Source organism: Scleropages formosus, chromosome 23 (genome assembly GCF_900964775.1).
Source record: "Scleropages formosus chromosome 23, fSclFor1.1, whole genome shotgun sequence".
In the NCBI taxonomy this organism is placed as follows: Eukaryota; Metazoa; Chordata; class Actinopteri; order Osteoglossiformes; family Osteoglossidae; genus Scleropages; species Scleropages formosus.
In genome coordinates this window covers 16459441-16467301 of record NC_041828.1, presented here as the reverse complement: position 1 = coordinate 16467301, position 7861 = coordinate 16459441, and the positions used below count along the sequence as shown (strand labels likewise).

Sequence of the window (7861 nt, the reverse complement as noted above, 5' to 3'; positions counted from 1 at the left end):
GACAGCAGTAGTGGGATTAGAACCCAGAACATTCCGATTAGTACAGGAAGTACGGGAAGGAATAGTTTATTCGTCCTTGCTGGGAAATTCACGGAAGTGATTGTGGCAGCTGGTAGTGCAGTGCTTCGTGCTTCTGTCTTTGGACCCAAGGGTTGCAGGTTCAAGTCCCCCCCTTCAGCTGTGGTCCTCCCCTTAAATTGCTCAGCTGTGTAAACAGGAGCTGTCAACAAAATTTTTAGAGCTGGTGACCCTTTTTGGAGAGCCACCATGCAGCCTGTAGTCGCTTAAAAACACATGGGGGGGGGTGAGCCTTGTCTCTGTCATCCCGCATGGCACACGTTTCGTGGGAAAAGCTTTCTTAGATGAGGGGAGCCATTCTTTTTAACGCCTTTATGCTTTATGGCTTCGTTAAAAAGAGAGGCTTCCCTCCCAATGAAACTGCAGCCAAAGACTTAATTGTGTGTCGCTTGTGACACCAAACACACCGCCGCTTCTTGTCTGACGAAGCGCTTCATTAAAGCGGTCGACCCTGTTGCAGCAACGCTTTGAACACGCTGCTCTTGACTTACTTTCCAAGCGCGCGGAAAACTCCCGGCGCGTCCCACTTTCAGCGATGTGCTTTACCTTGAGAGCGAACGAGGTCGGCCTCTCCGCTCTCCGCCGGCGAACGCGAGCGGAGGGCCCTGAAATTTACCCCGCAACCCTGTAAGCGCTTGTGCGTTGCTCGAGCCTAACCCGGTCCGGCGCCTTGGACAAAGGCGTCGGCAGAATAAAGAATAATGTGAAGAAGAATAATAAACGGGGCCCATAAAAATAGCACGACTTTGGAGACGAGAGGAAAAAAAAAGGCAGCTCGGCGCACGCTCGCGGTCCCATCCCGAGGTGCTGTGACACCTTCTCCGATTTTTTTTTTTCATCACCTACTTCGTGATCTGTCTCACACTCATTATGGAGCCTCTAAAAGGGACAAAATAGATTGTAATGAGTTGACCATTGGGGATGCAAACCGCTGTGGGCGGGGGGGTTAATAAACTAATTCAGCTGTTCACTTTCGAGTTAATTTTCTGCTAAATGCGGGCATATGTATTTGGGATTAAGTGTGTATTGGGGATAAGTCAGACTTGAGCGAGGATAAATAACAGCAGCATTGTCTTCCCGCTCCGCAAATTAAAGGAGCAGATGGCGGCAACCGTTGCCAATTATTCCAAATAAGGATGCGCCGAGACGCCATCCGAAATAGAGGTTATTTATAGCAGCTATGCATTCTTTACACCGTGCTCCCGACTGACTCACCCACCGATACAAGTGCGTGTCACGCACTGTGGCACTGGCGAAACAGGCCAGTCCCTCTTAGGAAGTATAAACAGTACCCGTTTCCATGGCGCCATCGTTAAAAACAACAAAAAAAAAAAAAGGTATTTAAAAATGCAGTGTGGAGTTTTGTTGTACGAAATTAGCACTGGGTTAATTGTCTATGTCCAGGGTACTTCTGTCAGCACCGGTGGAAGTGAGTTACTGAGATTTACACGAGGGGGGGGGGCAGCTGGCTGTGTGTCCAGTCACCCTGGAGATTGGGATGGAGATGCAGAGGGTTCGCATGTCTTTGCTCAGCAGTGTGCTCCACGGGTCAGGAATGCGCCATCGTAAGGAACTTGGGCTGCTCCCCGTCTACCGAGGGAGAACAACGCGAGCAGAAGTAATCGCGCTGTAATTCCCGGTATACTGCATACGTGCACCCACACGCTGCGAATCGACGTGTGCGATCTCCCTGGAATGGCCCACCGGTCTTTCCCCTGACCGCAGGGTCTCGTTTCCAGTTTTTCACGTAAGGGCGACGGGAGGGCCGCACGGCAGACCCATGCCGCTTGAACCTGTTTATCCCTTGCTCAGCAGAGCGGGCCAATGAGGGCAGGCAGTACCCTTCTGCGCTGCTATCATGTTGAGTCAGTGTGGGATGGGATGCCAGGCTTTACATAGACAGGCTCGTCTTTAGCGGCCGGACCGCACGCTGACCGTGCCAAGACAGCGCGCCACGAGGAGCTCTAGCGCCGAGGGACAGCAGCCGTCCTATATATATGCTCGTCTGGCGCTGGAGCTGTGGTTCGCCTGTGCACTCATTAACACTAACTCGTACACATTGTACGCATGCAAATCCGTAGTGGCGATGTAGCACCAGCAAGTAGCAAAGACAGATTTTAATATTAATGTGGCTCTTTTATTATCATTATTATTATTGTTAATAATTGGTACAGCTGAGAGTACAAGAAGTGGCTCCATTTTTTCACTTCCCTGGGAATGACCCTCAGCCAGTAGATGGCGTAATGGTTAGGGATGCTGCATGTGGACTCAAAAGGGGCCAGGTTTGATGCACCTCCTGCTGTAGGACCCCTGAGCAAGGTACTGATCCTGAATTTCTCCAGTAAATGTGACACATCTGCATAAATGCGTAAATCATTGTTAGTGACTTACATTCACTTAGTTAGCAGACGCTTTTATCCAAAGCGACTTCCAATGAACTCTACGTTGTGTCATCAGCCCACACACCTTATTCACCAAGGTGACTTACACTGCTAGATACACTACTTACACTGGGGCACTCATCCATACATCAGTGTAACACACTCTCTGTCACTCACACACTATGGGGGAACCTGAACAGCATGTCTCTGGAGTGTGGGAGGAAACCAGAGCACCCAGAGGAAACCCACACAAACACGGGGAGAACATGCAAACTCCACACAGAGCGAGCGGGGATCGAACCCACATCCTCTCGCCCCACCCAGGTGCGGTGAAACAGCAGCGCCGCTCGCTGCACCACCGTGCCGCCCCCACAACTGCCCCCCTGAACTACTGTTGTAAGAATCTCTGAGGAAGGTGTTTAGCATGAATGGAAACTACACAGCTGTACAAATGCATCAGTAATTCTGAGTCATTCTGGGGGAAAAGTGTGAAAGAGAAGTATAATGTGCTGTTTTGCAGGTGCGCACGAGGGCAGAAATACGCAGCGGATGTGAAACCTGTCAGGCAGGAATGGGCGACCACAGCATCAGGTGCTCCGAACCCCCTGAGAAATAAACACAGGATGGTGTGACAACGGCGCGACGCCACACTCGAACCCTGCTTGGCGCAAACCGGCGGCGCGGAAGGTAAACACAAGCCGACGAGTTGTGTGCGCGGAGAAACGCGTCCGTGTGTCATTACCCAGGTGTGGCAAACACACACAGGAAGAAGCGGATGGGATAATTACAGGCTACAGTGCGACCTTTTCTCTGTTGGTGGGAAACGGTTTGCTTGACAACAGGTAGCAGAGTGTGAAGGTGTGTTGCAATGTTTACACGTTAAACGTAGAACGCGGAATTTCTGCTTCAAACTGGTTGGGGAATTTTTTTTGTTGTATCTGCCCCCCCGGAAAGGTATGAAAACAGCAGCATGGCAATTAGATCTCCCTTTGGATGTGAAGGTTGCTGGTTCGGATCCCACCTCCTGCTGTAGTACCCTTGACCAATGTACTTCCCCTAAGTTGCTCCAGTAAATATGACTCAGCTGTACAAATGGGTAAATCAGGGTATGTAGTTTTATTAGAATTAGTAGAATAGTATTATTTATACTATTATTATTCTATACCAAGGGGGGGCGCGGTGGCGCAGTGGGTTGCACCACAGTCCTGCTCTCCGGTGGGTCTGGGGTTCGAGTCCCGCTTGGGGTGCCTTGCGACGACCGGCGTCCCGTCCTGGGCGTGTCCCCTCCCCCTCCGGCCTTATGCCCTGTGTTGCCGGGTTAGGTATTAGAATTAGTAGAATAGTATTATTTAAATTACTCATTTAGCTCGTACTTTTCTCCAAAGCAACTTACACACTAAATTGCTTTAGAGAAAAGTATGAGCTAAACGAGTAATTTAAATAATTATAAATCATGCCTTAGAAGTGTCATAATCGGGGTCACTGTAACTATGTCCACTGACTGTTTTCACTGTTTCCCCATTAAATTTTGCAAAGGAAAAGGAGCAAGTCGTAATGAAGAACAGGAGCGGAGTACGGGATTTAAATGCGTCGGGATCCTTGATGGGATCGATGATGGTGAACCGCGAGGAAGCCTACTACGGAGAGCCGCCGTACTGCGCGGTGTCCGCCGCGTCACGCACGAACGCAACACGCGTGTCATCGCGTGACTCCGCAGGGCAAACGCCGCCGGTACTGTACCGCTGTGCTCGGAGGCAGGGGGACATTCCAGAACTATGTAATCTTATGGTTTCTTTTACACTGGGCCTATTATGTTCACTCTCCCAGACGACCGCAGCGTTGGAACAGTTTGTGCCGTTGGAGGTGAATCTGTGTTCTATTAGTACGGAGGTGTGGCCGGCCGTGCTTGAGCAGGAGCGCCGGTCGTGTTCCGCTCCAGCATGTGCACCACCCTCTCGCGTGAAGACCCGCAAGATGCGGACGAACGCCGTGCCGGATGGACCGGACCCGGACTCTTGAACCGAATCGCAGTTCCAGCTCCTAAGAGAGCAAGTAATAAAGAATCCCGTTACGCTGTAATCAAAATTATAAAGTAAATCAAGCGCAAAATGAACCGTTTCAATTTCAGTTAACCGTTACTGTTTCAGTTATTAATTTCATTCATATGCTTGTATGAATGTGTTATTTATTTGCCCTGCTGTGATTGCAGTGCTTTCTGTCACTGCTTTGTTTCATGAATGCTGCTCTATCTATCTATCTATCTATCTATCTATCTATCTACGATCTCGGAAGCGGCACGGACAGAGGGAGAGGCGAGGCGGAGGGCTTTGTGTTGCACACAGTAAACCTGCCTTTTCTTACGTGCCAACTCCACCTCACACAGGGGTTGTAACACAAACCAGATGCTTGCCGAAGAGTCGTAAATAGAAGCAAACGCGCCCTCCCCGGCTGGACGACTGGCGGCGAGAGGCGGACGTGCGCCTGCTGTCTTCTGACACCTGGTTTGTGTGAGCGAGCGGGGTAAAGGCCGTGGAGAAGACCACCGTGATCGCTCGCTCTCTCGCTCGGCTACACTCCCGCTCGCTCCTCTCGGCTGCCTGCGCTCAAGTTCGGATGATGCGCAGAGCAGATGGACGGTACGACGAAAATGAACCGCACGCAAGCGTTCGCGAGGTCCGCTCGAGAAGGCGTTTTGCTTATTTTCAAAAATACGAACACGTGAAATATGAAATACCTTTTGCTGAAGGGCGACGCCATTCTTTCGTTTCCCAGCTGATGCTTTTCATCCAAAATGACACTGATTTTTTTTTTTTACCCCATTTCTACAGCTGAGTATTTTTCCAAAATAAAAACAAAGTAAGTTGCTCAAGAATGCAGCAGCAGAGCACGACAGGCTCATTGATTATTGATTAGTGGCATCTGGAAGGGCGTGACCCCGCTATAGAGGAGTTTGGAGGCATTCCCGGAACGACCAACTCGGCGCAACGGAGAGGCCTTTCCCACTCAGCACCCAGGGGCTCTCGGGTGTCACGATGTCGCTCCTCCTGCGTCCGAATCCCTGTTTCCCCACATAACCGCTTCTCTCGTTGCACTTTTCCGCTACGTTTTCACCTATTTCGAATGCACTCGTCCCAAATCCATCTTTTTCATAACACCGAAACGTCACTTCACGCACTTTTGAACTGTCGCTATCATTGTGATTGATTTATTTTCTAAGACCGATCATAAGATACACGCAAACGCGTACGGGCGCGCAAAACATGACTGGAGAGGTGTGCGTTGCGTCACTCGCTAAGGTACTTATTTCACCGTGACTCCATTCTCAAGAAGCACCACCAAGCTATGGTGTCCATGGCAACGTTTGAAGCATCGCTTTGTGGCAGAAGCGCAATACGGAAACTGACGAGAAAAATTCGACAGCTTCCATTCGGTGAAACACCTATTGCAAGGACGTGTCGATAATTCGAAACGGTGACCTGAACTGTGAGAGAAACTGATTTTCCTGAGTATATTGTTCTGTCGGCATAAAGAGAAGAGAATGGAGACATGCAGCTTTCTTCATTTGTGATGGTATCTTCCCGAATGGCCACTATTCCTCGAACCCTCAGAGCCGAAAGAGAGAGGAGAGGACAAAAAAGTCAAGGCTGAGAAAGACGTGTATTCATGGGTTTATTTATGATTATCATGTCGTTGTGAGGTGCTCGGTCACCCGGGAGGAGCTCGGAGTAGAGCCGCTGCTCCTCCGCATCGAGAGGAGCCAGTTGAGGTGGCTCGGGCATCTGTTCCGGATGCCTCCCGGACGCCTCCCTGGGGAGGTGTTCCGGGCTTGTCCCGCTGGGAGGAGGCCTCGGGGCAGACACAGGACACGTTGGAGAGACTATGTCTCCCGGCTGGCCTGGGAACGCCTTGGGGTTCCCCCAGAGGAGCTGGAGGAAGTGTGCGGGGAGAGGGAAGTCTGGAGGACTCTGCTCGGACTGCTGCCCCTGCGACCCGGCCCCGGATAAGCGGAGGAAGATGGATGGATGGATGGATGGATGGATGAATGGATGGATGGCTGTCATTGTCTGAAGCATAATTGGGGGGATAAAACAATGTGGTTATCGGGTCGCTCTGAGGAGCTGCTCTGCCCTTGCCGAGGTGTTAGACTTCAGCGCTCTGAGTTGTGCTGATCAGACGGAGGTCAGTCCCGTCACGTGTGCTGAAGTCCTCTTGTATGAGTGCTGCTCGCAGGCTTCGCTCCGGAGCCCTGCCATGCAAACTTGTAGCGGTGCTTTCCGAGCCACCGAGGTTAGGAGAAGTGACCCCAAGATCTCTGTAAAGTGGTGGAAGAGCGGCACTCTCTCCCGCAATCTCTGATTTTTAGTTTTGTTCAGGCTTTGGAACCCTTGCAGAAACCCTCAGGTCTGTTTTTCAATGTTCGATCGTAGTCTGGTGACCTGCGCACCGGTTCCATTCACTACATTCATTATTTACCTTCACGTGTTTGACATCTACGTTCGTTCATTTCGCAGACGCTTTTCTCCAAAGCAAAGTGCAGCTCGGAGTAAACAAAAGTGCATTATGCCAATAGCTGAAGCGCTTCAGATCCAGACCTGCACCCACTGAAGCAGTTAATGAGGGTTAGGGTTACTCAGGTAGTTGTCTACAGAACTGAGTCCAATGTAAAATACAAAGGTGATCATAGCTGATGGTGTGATGGAAATTTCTGCTGTTTGGAGATCAGCAAGGAAGTGAGTCCGAAAGAGGTTCTTGAGCTCTGAAAGGGATTCAGCAGTTCTGAGGGAGAGGGGGAGCTCATTTCACCACATCCGAGACAAAACCGAGAACCTACCAAGGTTTAATTTTGGACATTTTGCGAGTGGGGCCGCTAAGTGGCCAGAGGTGGACGAGCATAGTAGTTTTGCAGTGGTGTAGGGAGCAATCGCAGCGATGAGGACCTGAAGTATGGGGCTGCGGAGTCTTTAACCGTTTTGTAGCCGTAATCAAAGTGTTAAACTTGATACGGGCAGCTACAGGAAGCGAATGGAGACGAGAGATGAGCGGCAAGGATGGGCGATACATGGGAACATTTCACACCTTTTAATGATATGCCAGCATGCTGTAATAACGAAGCCTCCGTGAACGGGATGGCAAAAGCCTTTCCATCATAAAGTCATGTGGCACCGGTGGGATGAATAGCTTTCTTTTATTACATTTCCAACAAAATTATATCAAACAGAATATAAATAAATTAGCTTTCCTACCTTGGAATGAGATCTCGTCTGATCATCTTGTTATCCCAGTAATGAGTCTCGGTTGTTTCCGTCCGAACACGTTTCTCATTATAAAAGGAGCGTCACTCTCGCTCTTCACTGGAGGCGTAATGCATGCGATTATTGAACGTTTCCCCTTAAACTGACATT

At 50.1% G+C, this 7861-nt stretch overlaps 1 long non-coding RNA gene across 2 annotated transcripts in view; it reads left to right on the top strand.

Annotated features, from left to right (window-relative positions):
• The window catches only part of LOC108919318 (uncharacterized), a 5854-nt gene extending 1106 nt beyond the window's left edge, over nt 1-4748 (top strand). The window contains exons 2-4 of one of the 2 annotated variants that reach the window (XR_001964909.2): nt 2980-3146; nt 3996-4190; nt 4287-4748. This is a non-coding gene — a long non-coding RNA (uncharacterized LOC108919318). Of the gene's footprint in view, nt 1-2765; nt 3147-3995; nt 4191-4286 lie in introns of those variants that run through there. The other variant, XR_001964908.2, reaches the window with a different exon arrangement.
• The last annotated feature ends 3113 nt before the right edge of the window (nt 4749-7861 follow it).